This window comes from Microcaecilia unicolor, chromosome 1 (assembly GCF_901765095.1).
Source record: "Microcaecilia unicolor chromosome 1, aMicUni1.1, whole genome shotgun sequence".
In the NCBI taxonomy this organism is placed as follows: Eukaryota; Metazoa; Chordata; class Amphibia; order Gymnophiona; family Siphonopidae; genus Microcaecilia; species Microcaecilia unicolor.
In genome coordinates, this window is record NC_044031.1 from 100,187,735 (window position 1) to 100,202,982 (window position 15,248).

A 15,248-nucleotide genomic window follows, 5' to 3' on the forward strand; every position below is an offset into this window, starting at 1 on the left:
TAGGGACGTAAGGGGAGATGAGGGTAGAGAGGTAAGGAGGAGCTGCAGATCGAGTGCATTTGTAGGTTAGTAGGAGAAGCTTGAACTGTATGTGGTAGCATTTCTCCTCCCTTTAGGGCTTGTGTATTTTATTATCCTCAGTCAGTCTAGAAACACCTGCTCACTCCACCTTGGTGCACACTTCTTTCAGTAGCTTTCCCAATATAACTCTGTTTTGACACTTGTAAATTTACATGATTTCCAAAATAATTTCAGTTTATCTGAAGCAGGCAGGTAGTTTTGCTGTTAACAAAATTGTAAATTTTATGTTAAACTTTACCTGCTATATACCGCCTCGGGTGAATCCCTTTATAAAGGTGGTTAATTAATTCCAATAAATAAAAGAAACTGATCAATTAAGATCCCCAAGGTTTTCATTGTTGAATCCAATATCAATCTTAAACTTTGAGATGGTAATGGGTGATAAGGGCTAGTTACTATCATAAATTTTATTTTATCAGTATTAAGTTTCAATTTAAAATTAAGAGCACAGGATTCCATTGTCGCTATCTACGTTTAAAAAAATTGTTTAATCTCTATTGTACTTTGCTTTAAAGTTTAAGATAAGCCAGATTGAACTGAACTTGTTTGGAATAATGTGGGGTATAAATGCTATAAATAAACACACAAACAAACACTATTCTATAACTTGTGCATGCAACTTTGTGGATGAAGTGCAACATTGGGCACACAAGATTATAAAATTAGGGGATAATGCCACTGAATATCAATGGATTACGACAGCTAGTGCCATTATCCATGCAGCAGGAGCCACCATTCAGATATTGGCCTTTGAATATCAAACTGATAATTTATTAGGGATGTGCAGGCAAAAATATTTCATTTTCTATAGCTTCCTCTGTCATTTTTCAAACATTTTGTTTGGGAAAATTTTGTTACAAGCGTGCACTATCACACACTTACCAGCACTGTCTAGCAGGAGGTGTACAATTGTTCAATACTGCTATTGGCGAACGCAAATTGCCTTTGAATATCAGTCTACAGTCTGTTTTTGCATGAACATAAGAACTTAAGAGTAGCCATATTAGGTCAGACCAATGGTCCATCTAGCCAAGTATTCTGCTTCCAACAATGGTCAGCCAGGACACAAGTACCTGGCAGAAACCCAAATAGAAGCAATCTTCCATACTACAAATCCCAGGGCAAGCAGTTGCTTCTCCTTTTCTGTCTTAATAGTAGACTATGAACTTTTTCTCTAGTAACTTCTCTAAACCTTTTTTTAAACCCAGATACGCTAACCGCTGCTACCATATCCTCTGGCAAAGAGTTCCAGAGTTTAACTATTTGTTGAATGAAAAAATATTTACTTCTATATTTGTTTTAAAAGTATTTCCATGTAACTTCGAGTGTCCCTAGTCTTTGAAGTGGGTAAAAAATCAATTTAATTCTACTCATTCTACACCACTCAGGATTTTGTAGATATCTCCCTTCATCTGTCTCTTTTCCAAGCTGAAGAACCCTAACCTCTTTAGCCTTTCCTCATACAAGAGGAGTTCCATCCTCTTTATCATTTTGGTTGCTCATATTTGATCCTAATGGGATGTGTTTCCAAGGATGTCATTAGTTTTGGCAGGGCTGGTGGAGGGAGGAATGATGTCTCTAAATTGAATCTTCAAAACTACGCAATTTTTCTCCTTAAGATTTTTGTCGATACAAAACATAGGCATAAATGCTTTAGGTACATTGTGCCCATGACAATAATCAAAGCAAAATTGTACACATACCTGTGGTTTGATTATTCATACAAATCATGTAAGTCAAAAGCAATCATAATATTTGTCCCAATGAAGGCAATCTGATTATTGCCTTTTTAATGTTTCTGGCTTGCAAATGTATCATAATTAACTAAGGGCCCTGTTTACTAAGGTGCGCTAGCATTTTTAGCGTGCACTAAAATTAGTATATGCTAGATTCTAGAGACACCTATACATTCCTATGGGTGTCTCTAGCAACTAGCATGTCTATAGCATGGCTTAGTAAACAGGGTCCTTCCTACCTGTCTTCTTCTCGTGATACTGAGGCCTTTAATCCAAAAGAACCCTATTAAGAGAAAATTCTGAAGTAATTTTTCATAAAATTAGGAAAATAATGGATCCTTTTTAATCAAAGGGTAAGACAGACTATCTCATGGGGAGAATGAGTGTGGCCATCTAGATCAGAAAACACACACTTAGATCTATTTTTTTTTAAAATAAGGGCTCCTTTTACTAAGTGGCGGTAAGCCCAATGCGGGCTTATCGCTCGCTATACAGGCAGTAATGCAGTAGCCCGGCAGTACTTCCAACCCCTAGTGTTCTGTCATTTCCAGCGCTATGAAACTTAATTTATTTTTGCAGCACCGGAGTGTACCCGACTGTAATCGGGCAGTGCCGCGCGCTGCCCGGTTACCACCGGGTTAATGCGGAAGCCCTTACTGCCACCTCAGTGGTTGGCAGTAAGGGATCCCCTCCCGAAATGGCCGTGTGGCAAGTGCTTTACTCACCACCTGGCCATTTCCTATAGGAAAGCGAGACTACCATTTTACCAGCTTTGGTAAAAGGGGGCCTTGATGCGCATGGAAAACACGTGCCGATAGCAGCGCCAGCTCTAAAATACTAGTATTTTATTAAACCTCAGTGAGCACTGGACCTTTCATAAGATATGTAAAATTCCACTGAAGAGGCACACATACAACGGAAAAGCCGTTTTAGAAATGTGACCATGCAACACAAAGAACAGCATCATAAGGGAAATATGAATATGTGAGTACCAGCATATGGACATCTATGTGGAAGTCTTTTTACATAGTCATGTGCAGGCTACAACTTACTTGTGTATGTGATTATTTTTGTAAGCCTTCACTCTGAAAAGATACTTTCTTTGAAAGTCATTCTGAGCATGATTTTTGAAGATGTATGTGCCATGTCCATGAGTAATAACAGACTGTGCCTCGAGGGCAGTTCTATAAGGGATGCCTACTGTCCTTCATAGAATATTAGCATAGCCGCAGAAACGCACACGTATAATTTAGGGACAGCCACTTATAGCAGCCATACAGCTGGTGTAAATGCTTGCTCCTAGATTGCTAAAATATGCGCATACATTATAGTCTTCTATAATTCATGCACATAACTGTGCATCTTGCCCAGACTCCGCTCATGTGCAGGCCCACCTTCAAATTATGCACTGTTGCATGTAGGCACCATTTTATGGAACAGTGTATAAATGCCAGTAATCTAGTCATTCACACGCATTCTTGGCACCTGAATTTTGGCACTTTCTTTATAGAATTAACCCTATATGTACAAAAAGGCATAAAAATAGCTGTTAAAAAAATAAATAAAAGGTTTTACTTATACATATAAAAGGTAATTCTATAAGCTGACATCTAAAGATAGGTGCCAGTAGTGTGTAACATAGTAACATATGTTACACACTACTGGCACCTATCTTTAGATGTCAGCTTATAGAATTACCTTTTATATGTATAAGTAAAACCTTTTATTTATTTTTTTTAAAACAGCTATTTTTATGTAGTGTAGTTTCTAAAACAGTAGTGCTTACGTGTGTGATTGGTACCAATAATTGGAAGTTACACATAAGTACTTGGTTCTATTCTATATACAGTGTGTCTAAATCATTTACCACTAATTCTGTAAAAGTCATCAAAAATTGCATGCAGAATTTAATTAAATAACAAGCTAATTAGCACCAATGATTGGCTTTTTAACAAGCAAATATTGGCACAAATTAAATTTAATTGAACTTTGAGTGCCAATTTAGGTGCAGGATCCACACTTAAAATTTATGTGTGATTTGAAAAAGGGGGTATGGAAATGGGAGGGCCATGGGCGTTCCTAAAATTAACGTGCATTGTTATAGAATAATGGGGATATGCGCCTAATGTAGGCAAGTACATTTGCACCGTGTTTCAGTTGATGCAAATGGCCACGCCTAAGGTTAGGTGCAATTCTTGGGTGAAAGCGCTATTCTATAAACTGCGCCTAACTTCATAAGTGGCTTATAGAATAGCACTTTTTTTAGCACCAATTTTTTTGGTGCCATATATAGAATCTACCCCTTAATGTGCAACTGTTAGGGGACACATATGGGTGAGGCATGGGTGTGATGCCAAACGACACATGCAACTTATAGTACAGTAGGCGCACCCACTTATGCCAGCCATTGACCCGTTGTAAGTACACACACCTAACTGTTGTCAGCTCAGTGTGGCTTTGCACTAGAGTTTACAATTTATTTAAACTTCATATACTGCTAGTTGGTGTACCGTCGGTTTACAATACATATCTTAAACAGGAAAATCAGAAATGAGAAACAGAACTGCATCATGTATTATAGAAAAAAAGCATAGGGGTCCTTTTACTAAGCCGCGTAAGGCTCTATGCATGCCCAATGTGCACCAAAATGAAGTTACTGCCCGGCTACTGTGTGGCTCTTACGATAATTTCATTTTTGGCATGCATCCAATATACCTGGCCGAAAAATAATTTTTATTTTCGGACGCGCGTATCAGACGTGCGCCAAGTGGCATTTGGCGTGCTTAGGTCATTACCACCCAGTTACCATGTGAGACTTTACTGCTAGGTCAATGGCTGGTGGTAAGGTCGCAGACCCAAAATGGACGCGAGGCAATTTTGAATTTGCCGCATGTCCAGTTTTGGCAAAAATTTTAAAAAGGCCTTTTTTACAGGCGTGCTGAAAAATGGATCGATGAGCACCCAAAACCCACACCTATGCTACCGCAAGCCATTTTTCAGCGCATCTTAGTAAAAGGACCCCATAGAGAATAATTCTATAATGGCTTTGGCAGATCCTTACGCTTTTATCAAACTGGTGCTAATCACACCTCTTTGTGGTGCCTAAAATAAGGCTTCGATTTATAGATAACAGAGGGCAGGTATTTACATGGGGAAAACTGAGGTGCATTTTGTACATGGTTTGGGCAATTCTTCAAGGCATATATGCACATACTGCAGCAAGACATGTTTATCCATTCCTACCTTGGCTGAGATAATATTTAAGCACCACTCTGACCTCATGTGCAACTCTCTTTCAATTAGTCTCCTTATGTTCTATAATCTTGTTTCGATAATACAGGTTTCCCCGCCCCTTCGCTGGGACGTCCTGCGAGGACGTCCTCAGGAAAACTTGGGCACCCCTTTCGATTATGCCCCTCCACCCCATACTTTGTATTGCTATTTGAATATTTTTACTGCTGTAATTGTTTATTTATTATGTTTGATTTATTCTTACTGTACACTGCCTTGAGTGAATTCCTTCAAAAAGGTGGTGAATAAATAAATAAATAAATGTATTCTGTATTATAGAAGGCAGTACATATAGAAACATAGAAACACAGAAACATGATGGCAGATAAGGTCCAAAAAAGCCTATACAGTCTGCCCATCCTCAGTAACTACTAACTTTTCCTTTCCTAAGGGATTCCCACACTTTCTTAAATTCTGACACAGTCTTCATCGCATGCCCCCTAGTCCTAGTATTTTTGAAAAGCGTAAACAGACGCTTCACATCTACCCGTTCCACTCCACTCATTATTTTATAGACCTCTATCATATCTCCCCTCTGCCGCCTTTTCTCCAAGCTAAAGAGTCCTAGCCGCTTTAGCCTTTCCTCATAGGGAAGTCGTCCCATCCCCTTTATCATTTTCGTTGCCCTTCTCTGCCCCTTTTCTAATTCCACTATATCTTTTTTGAGATACGGCGACCAGAATTGGACACAATATTCGAGGTACGGTCGCACCATGGTGTGATACAAAGGCGTTATAACATCCTCATTTTTGTTTTCCATTCCTTTCCTAATAATACCTAACATTCTATTTGCTTTCTTAGCCGCAGCAGCACACTGAGCAGAAGGTTTCAACGTATCATCAACGACGACACCTAGATCCCTTTCTTGGTCCGTGACTCCTAACGTGGAACCTTGCATGACGTAGCTGTAATTCGGGTTCCTCTTTCCCACATGCATCACTTTGCACTTGCTCACATTAAACATCATCTGCCATTTAGACACCCAGTCTCCCAGTCTCGTAAGGTCCTCTTGTAATTTTTCACAATCCTCCTGCGATTTAACAACTTTGAATAACTTTGTGTCATCAGCAAATTTAATTACCTCACTAGTTACTCCCATCTCTAGGTCATTTATAAATATGTTAGAAAGCAGCGGTCCCAGCACAGACCACTGGGGAACCCCACTAACTACCCTTCTCCATTCAGAATACTGACCGTTTAATCCTACTCTCTGTTTTCTATCTTTTAACCAGTTTTTAATCCACAATAGAACACTACCTCCTATCCCATGACTCTCCAATTTCCTCTGGAATCTTTCATGAGGTACTTTGTCAAACACATTCTGAAAATCCAGATACTCAATATCAACCGGCTCACCTTTATCCACATGTTTGTTCACCCCTTCAAAGAAATGTAGTAGATTGGTGAGGCAAGATTTCCCTTCACTAAATCCATGTTGACTTTGTCTCATTAATCCATGCTTTTGAATATGCTCTGTAATTTTATTCTCTGCCATTTTGCCCGGCACCGACGTCAGACTCACTGGTCTATAATTTCCCGGATCTCCTCTGGAACCTTTTTTAAAAATCGGCATTACATGTTTCTTCAGTGATGTATTTTATAAAAGGCTCAGCACATGATGAGTCAAAAGAAATACCACCTGGAGTATGGCAACCAGGATAAAATGTATTAGCTAATATTCTCACCTAATAAATTTTATCCTGGTTGCCATATTGGTGCTTGTTGGTGTCTTTACTGCTGGCCTTCCTGGAGCTGCCACTCCAGGTGTTTTTTCTTTTAACTGTTTCTTTTACTATCTCTTTGACATTTCTTCTCTCAGCATATGATGAGCCTTTTATAAAGTACTAACATTTTTAAAATGCACAGATTGAAACATTGTGCTCTAACCTAAAAGCTTGTACAAATGATCCTCTTTTTTTCCCTGGTGGAGGTAGATTTCCGTATAAGGGTAGTGTACACATCATCACAGTCAAGCAGTGATCCAAGTCTGAGGTCTGAAAAAAAACAGTCTTAAATCAGGTGTAAATGCCAATGGTGAAATTTTCCAAAGTGTTCGTATATTACCAGCTATAGCAGTGTTTCCCAAGTCATTCCTGGAGTACCCCCTTGCGAGTCAGGTTTTCAGGATATCCACAATGAATATGCATGAAATTGATTTGCATACACTGCCTCCATTATATACAAATCTCTTCATGCATATTCATTGTGGATATCCTGAAAACCTGACTGGCAATGGAGTACTTCTGGACTGACTTGTGAAACACTGATCAATAGAATACAAAATCCATGCATATCTCAAAGGACCACCACAAACCATGCCCTCCTTTTTCCATGTGTAAATCCCTGCATTCCACCATCTGTACATATAAGAAGCGCTTTTTCAAAATTCGCTATTTATACGTTTTTCTCTTTATTTTTGTTACATTTGTACCCCGCGCTTTCCCACTCATGGCAGGCTCTATGCAGCAGGCAATGGAGGGTTAAGTGACTTGCCCAGAGTCACAAGGAGCTGCCTGTGCCGGGAATCGAACTCAGTTCCTCAGGACCAAAGTCCACCACCCTAACCACTAGGCCACTCCTCATGCAGAAGTCTGCTACTTATACTTACAAATCATATGCAAATCTTTTAATATTGCCTCTTTTATATCTAATTATAGGGATTTAAGGCTATTTTCCAAGAGGTAAATTTACAAAGAAAAAAAAAGTAGTGCCCCATTCTTTTCCTATGGAAATAAAGCAACTAGTGATCTGGTAGGGAGAGGAGAGGAGAAGAGTAAAAATAGTGTTAATTCACCTATGTCAGCAATATGTGGAAACGTCTTTGTTCTGCCACCTGAAAATATGCACATACTTTCATAACTTGAAAAAACATGGAAAGCAAAAGAAGAAATATTATGAGGGCAGGTGTTAGAAGTATGCATGTAACTTACATTTTGCACTAAAAAAAAAAGCAGCCAACCAATTTCACCTCCTCTAGATGTAGGAACATACATTAAGCCACATCACAACCCACTGTACCTGGATACCAGGTATAGAACAGGGGTTCTCAATTCAGTCCTGGGGACACACAGCCAGTCGGGTTTTCAGGATATCCACAATGAATATGCATGAGATAACTTTGCACGATAAATCAACTTCAAAAGGACACACTTAAAGATCAGATTCAACTGAAAGATGGGGGCAAAATATACCACAGATAGTCCAAACAGCTCTGAATGCAGATGAGTTAAGTTGTACTTAAAAATGTAATCTACAAATCTATAAATCCAATTGAGTCAAGTGGAATTTGGAGTTGAATTTATGCCAAGTTGAATTTATAAATGAATAATTTTGTTATACCTTTTCAAGAAATAGAAGATAATAAAGAACTTGACAAAATTATAAGATGCTGGGCTGTTTATTTGGACTATCTGTGACATAACTTTGCATGCATGCCCTCCATTTTATACATATTTACTGTGGGTATCCTGAAAACCTGACAGGCTGGATATGTCCTAAGGACTGGGTTGAGAACTCCTGCATTAGAACATTGCCCTGTAGTGTGCAGGTTTACAAGTCCTCATGTACCATTTAACTCAGGTGCCATACCTGAAATTTACACCAAATGACTACTTAGCATCTATAAACAGCATTTGTTTACAAAAAATAAGGCAAAGCTCTTTAATTCTTGCCACAAAGGAAAATGTTTAGAAGATTCAATAACTATGTTTCAGGTTTTTAATCAAATTCATAAGTACAAGCTTCAGTTCACAGAGACCACCTCAAAGGAAACAGGCTTTTTTCCTTCTCTGTTATTTATCCTTTGTAATTGAGTGCAATTATAGTCTTAAGGATTATAAACTTTAATATATGATTTTGCTGCAGGATGGAAATGGTGAGTCGGCTGAATTTGGTCTAATGTAACTTTTCCTTCTCTGCTGTTTAAAAACCTACAATACTTGAAAGGGATAGGGGATAGGGTTTGATATACTGTCTTTCTGTGGTTACAATCAAAGTGGTTTACGTATTATAGACAGGTACTTATTTTGTATGTGGGGCAATGGAGGGTTAAGTGACTTGCCCACAGTCACAAGGAGCTGCAGTGGGAATAGAACCCGGTTTGAAAATAATAAATTAATAGTAATAATAATGAAAGATATGCAAAGAAAGTATGTGATTACAGGGAGCAGGTGAGAATGAACAAGAGCTAAGTGGGGAAACCAGGCAGTGAGGTAACCAGGTAGAACAAAACCAAGTCATATCGTTGAGACAGCTGAGGAGAGCAGAGGGTAAAAAGGAATAAACCTGAAAACCAGCTCAGCCCAGGAGAACAAAGCACTTCATTCCAGACAGAACTAAAGTATATTCTTGGGAAATAGCAGGTCGGAATTAGGAGCCTAGCTGCTGCTCTTTTCCCTGTGGTATGTTTGACCAACAGTTTCTTAAGTTACCACCCACTTCTGCCCAATGTAAACTGGGGCTTTTTTTTTTATAGCAGCTGGCAGTACTGTATACTGTGTGTTTCAAATCCACAATAAAACCTTCATAGCTGTACGTTTAAAGTGGTAACAGTGAATTTTCTGTACTTGTCTTTAATTTCCGTTATCTCTCTGGGCATGCTGCAACAAAGCCCCCTCAGTTTGGTAGGATCCCGCTGCCATCTGCCTGTACCCCTTCTGTATTACAGGCACAGATCACAGAGTTAACAGTTCTCTACGCTGGTGAATTATTTCAGTAAGCAGGGACAGTGGAAACATCTGGGCTCACTGTATGTAGCACTATGCAATATTGTACACTTTGGTATAAGCAAGTGCTGGCAACTGATTTCACTGTCACCAATTCATGTTGTAGAGGCTTCATGGAATTTTAAAAAAGTGTTTGAGCACCAAAGAGTTGAAAAATGAAAGTCCAAGGATAGCAAATCCATAAACTGCCAGCCCTAATCAGTTCAAAGTCATGAAATGCAACAATATATGCTTCCTTCTGGCACAACTAAATGCAGTTTGCTTAAAATACATATGATTTGCAAGAAGCATGACCTTCAGGTGTTCAAAGTTTGTTTTAGATATAAATGTCTTCCTTTTGAACTGATTGATGCCTGGCAGGACACCAAACGTCGTCTTCCCTCCACTACCCCTGAGACAAATAAACACTAAGCAGCCACCAGTCTTTCTTGATTTCGTATGTTCCATTTCATTAATCAGGTAATAAAAGTGATGCCAGAAAGAGACCCACAGCTTGAGACTATGGAAGTATCTTACGTTGTACATTAAGCTACTTCCAGCTCAGGAAGTGTCTTAATGTACAACAACTAACCAGCTACTCGCCGACGAGGGACTGATCTACTTCACCAGCATTTGTAATTAAACAGGCATTGCCAAAGTATAGAAATGTTTGAGCAACATATAGAAATACTCCTTTTGTGTATCTCTGGCAGGAAGGAACAGAGTACGCTTGAAATTAGGAGAGAAACTTAGAGTTAATCGCCTGCAGCTGGCAGTCTCTGCACTTTTGTTTTCCCTGTAACCTGGCTCCTTGGAATTGAGCAGCGTTTACTAGTGAGAAAAATAGCTTAGATCCTTATTTCATGCCGTCTAAACTAGCATAGTTTTGTGATGTAAAAGAATGGAGTTAAATACTTACCGGGCAGAGCCCTCCTCATGCCTCCCATCTCTCCAGTGCACTGGCTGAGTCGCTACAGTACTGTGCTGAAGCCCTGCATGAAGCCACTGCCGAGCACGCCTAGACCAGACTCCAGACAGCCACTTGGAAAGGAACTGCAACAGGCAAAGCTTTCCTCACTGGCTTAATGACCTTGAAGTGAGCCTGAAACGTTAGTGAAGACTTAAACCTCCTTTCTCTGCAAACATCTTCTGGGCATTTTTTTTTTAAATAGAGGGATTGTAAAAAATGTCAGTACAGATGTGTTTTCACTTAATAATCCTGTATGATCTGGATCCAATAGCAACCCCCACCCACTTCAGGAACATTGTGGTCATGTGAAGTAGCTTATCCAAAGGATTAAAAACGTCTTGTTATTATGTGCCACTTGAAGTGACCTTCAAAAGTTAATCTTTTTGCAAACAAGGTCACTGCAGCTGCTGGAAGATCTCCCTTTTGGGAGATTGCAGCTTCTTGCCCCAGCAGGCAGGACCTTCAGGCAGGCCCTTCACCCTCCATATCTCACTCTCTCTCTCTCTCCCCCCTCTGAGGCATCCACCGGCCACTGGAGATTGCACCTTCTCCTGCGGGTAGGACATTCACATGGGCCCTTCACTCTCAGTCTCTCCCCAGCCCCGGGTGCATCCGCTGCCTGATAGACTGCACCTCCCCCCCCCAATACCCCTTCACCCTCTGTCCCTTTCTCCAGGAAGGCACCCCGTCCTGCCCATCTTACGCTTCCATGAGAAGGGCTGAGTGAGTGAACTCCGCAGCCCCGACTATTAAGCTCTAGCCCACGGGCCCACACCGGTCCGACTACTAAGGCCCCCCTCTCCCCATCTCCCCCTTGGCGACTATTAAGCCCTCCCCCCCCCTCTGACTTCAGCCAGCTCAGTCCTGTGGGGTCTCCTGCCATCTGGTTTCCCAAGCCTTGGAAGGGCCATCTGGTGCTCCTTCGGCCACCTGGGCTCTTTGCCCCGTTTCCATGCTCACCGTCCGGACCATCTGGTGCCTCCTCGAGTGGCTGGGCTCTTGGCCCCGAATTTCCGCCCTTGCCACACAGGCCATCTGGTTCTCCAGGCCGCGTGTGGGGAAGAGAGAAGGATTCTAGCGATGTGAGCCACTCTCTCGGTGGAGTGCTCGCCCTTCTGCCGGGCCCGCCACCCACCTGCTCCCTCCCTCAAGGGAGAGAGGGAGGCGCAGGTAGGAGAGAGAAAGAGACAAAAGCTTGGCTCAAGGGATGACTTTCAATAGATCACAGTGAGGTAGCTGCTCTGCTATGTACGAAACCCTGACCCAGAATCAGGTCGTCTAAGAATGATTTAGCACCAGGTTCCCCACAAACGTGCAGTGCGCTATGGGAGAGAGGCGGCCCCCTTCTGTCCACGCTCCAGTCCCGAGGTGTGCAGCTCTCCTCTCCAGCCAAGCAACCGGCTATCCCTGGCCAACCGAGGCTCCTCAGCACTGCGGTATCATTCTGTTTAGGGGGGCTTCTGACTTAGAGGTGTTCAGTCATAATTCTACAGATGGTAGCTTCGCCCCATTGGCTCCTCAGCCAAGCACATACACCAAATGTCTGAACCTGCGGTTCCTCTCGTACCGAGCAGGATTACTATTGCAATGACCCATCATCAGTAGGGTAAAACTAACCTGTCTCACGACGGTCTAAACCCAGCTCACGTTCCATATTAGTGGGTGAACAATCCAACGCTTGGTGAATTCTGCTTCACAATGCTAGGAAGAGTCAATATCGAAGGATCAAAAAATGACGTTGTTATGAACGCTTGGCCGCCACAAGCCCGGCAAGGGTGAGGTGGGGGGGAGAGGTGCCCACCACAGCTGGGGCGATCCATGGGAAGGGCCCGGCTTGCATCCAGAGTCGTCGCTGCTGCACCGTGGGGTACGCAGGGCAGCGACTCGTCTAGCCGCAGTGCGCCCAGCCCTGCTTCATGCCCCAGCCCGACCGACCCAGCCCATAGAGCCAATCCTTATCCTGAAGTTACGGATCTGACTTGCCGACTTCCCTTACCTACATTGTTCTAACCTGCCAGAGGCTGTTCACCTTGGAGACCTGCTGCGGATATGGGTACGGCCCGGCATAAAATTTACACCCTCTCCCCCGGATTTTCAAGGGCCGACATGAGCTCACCGGGAGCTGCAGGAACCGCAACGCTTTCCAAGGCTCAGGCCCCTCTCTTGGGGTGAACCCATTCCAGGGTGCCATGCCCTTCAGAAAGAAAAGAGAGCTCTCCTCGGAGCTCCCACGGCTTCTCCGGGATCGGTCGAGTTACTGCACTGGACGCCTTGCGGCGCCCGTCTCCGCCACTACGGGTTCAGGGATCTGAACCCAACTCCCTTTTGATCGGCCGAGGGTGACGGAGGCCATCGCCCGTCCCTCGCCTATCTCATAGGACCAACTGACCTATGCTCAACTGCTGTTCATATGGAACCCTTCTCCACTTCGGCCTTCAAAGTTCTCATTTGAATATTTGCTACTACCACCAAGATCTGCACTTGCGGTGTCTCCACCTGGGCCCTCGCCCCGGGCTTCCGTGCCCACAGCGGCAGCCCTCCTACTCGTTGCAGCTTAGCCCCCCTGGACGGATCAAACAAACACCTGCGTGGGCAGCTGAGGGCTGGTGACAGCTGGGTATGGGCCTGACGTACCCCCCGGTCGGGGGGGGGGGGCGGCGTGGATCCACCATCCACAGGCGGCCGGCCGCTGCCCGTCAGGCAGCCCGCCAGGTTGAATCCTCCAAGCGGACCGCACGGATCCCACCCATTTACCTCTTAATGGTTTCACGCCCTCTTTTTGTCATGTCCCCTAACTCAACGCAAGCGGCGTCCTCGGGCTGTGCGGGGTCCCGTTAATATGCACACTTGACTGGCACTGCCCTGAGCCATGTGCGTGTAGTTCTTCTCTGGCAGAAAGGAAAATGAGTCCGTAGGCTCAGAGTCCAGACGCTCAGCCCAGGAGCCTCCTTCCAAAAGGGGAACCATGAACTTTGAATGTCAACTCTTCTAAATGGCGCTTCAAGGCAACTCTTCTAAATGGCACTCCACAGTTAGGAAGTAAGACCAGTTACAGGCAGAATTCTATGATCTGTGTCCCGAAAATTGCAAAAAGACAGATCAGGATCAAAATATGCTATGAGAACATAAGAATAGCCATACTGGATCAGACCAAGGGTCCATCTAACCCAGTATCCTGTTTCCAACAGAGGCCAATCCAAGTCACAGGTACCTGGCAGAAACCCAAATAGAAGCAACATTCCATGTTATCAATCCCAGGGTAAGCAGTGGCTTCCCCATGTCTATCTCAATAGCAGACAATGGACTTTTCCTCCAGGAACTTGTCCAAACCTTTTTTAAACCCAGATACAATAACTGCTGTTCCTGCATCCTCCAGCAAAGAGTTCCAGAACTTACCTATTTGTTGAGTGAAAAAAATATTTCCTCCTATGTGTTTTAAAAGTATTTCCATGCAACTTTATGTATTTTCTGAAACAGTAAAAAATCGATTCACTTTACACCAACACTCAGGATGTTGGAGACCTCAATCATATCTTCCTTCATCCATCTCTTTTCCAAGCTGAAGAGCCCTAACCTCTTCGGCCTTTCCTCATATGAGAGGAGTTCCATCCCCTTTATCACTTTGGTCGCTCTTCTTTGAACCTTTTCTAATTCTGCTATATCTTTTTTGAGATACAATGACCAAAACTAAACGCAATCCTCAAGTTCAGGTCGCACCATGGAGCAAGCAATATAGAGGCATTATAGTACATTCAGTCTTATTTATCATCCCTTTCCTACTAATTCCTAGCATCCTGTTTGCTTTTTTGGCCACCGCCACACACCTGGCAGAAGATTTCAGTGTATTCTCTACAACAACACCTAGATCTTTTTCTTGAGTGCTGGCTCCTAAGGTGGACCCTATCATCAGGTAACTATGATTCAGATTATTTTTCCCAATGTTCATCATTTTGCAGTTGTCCACATTAAATTTCATCTGCCATTTGGATGCCCATTCTTCTAATTTCCTGCAATTTTTCACAGTCCGCATGTGTTCAACAACCTTGAATAATTTTGTGTCATCTGCAAATTTAATCACCTCACTCATCATTCCAATTTCCAGATCATTTATAAATATGTTACATAGCACTGGTCCCAGTACAGATCTGCAGCACTCCACTATTCACTCTCCTCCATTGAGAGAAATGGCTATTTAACCCTACCCTCTATTTTCTGTCCAATAACCAATTCCTAATCCACAACAGAACATTGCCTTCTGTCTCATGACTCTTTAATTTTCTCAGCAGTCTCTTATGAGGAACTTTATCAAAGCTTTCTGAAAATCTAGATACACTACATCAACCGGCTCACCTTTATCCACACGTTTATTCATGCCTTCAAAGAAATGAGGCAAATTGGTGTGGCAAGACTTCCCTTGGCTGAAACCAAGCGGATTCTGTCTGATTAAAACATATTTATTTATGTGTT

At 42.6% G+C, this 15,248-nt stretch overlaps 1 protein-coding gene across 2 annotated transcripts in view; it reads right to left on the minus strand.

Moving 5' to 3' along the window:
• JCAD (junctional cadherin 5 associated) overlaps nt 1-15,248 on the minus strand; it is a 235,912-nt gene that overhangs the window by 86,857 nt on the left and 133,807 nt on the right. The window contains exon 1 of one of the 2 annotated variants that reach the window (XM_030199264.1): nt 10,731-10,829. The exons of the other annotated variant lie outside the window; for it this stretch is intronic. The gene's annotated coding sequence lies outside the window, so the exon portion shown is untranslated. Of the gene's footprint in view, nt 1-10,730; nt 10,830-15,248 lie in introns of those variants that run through there. 2 annotated transcript variants of the gene reach the window in all.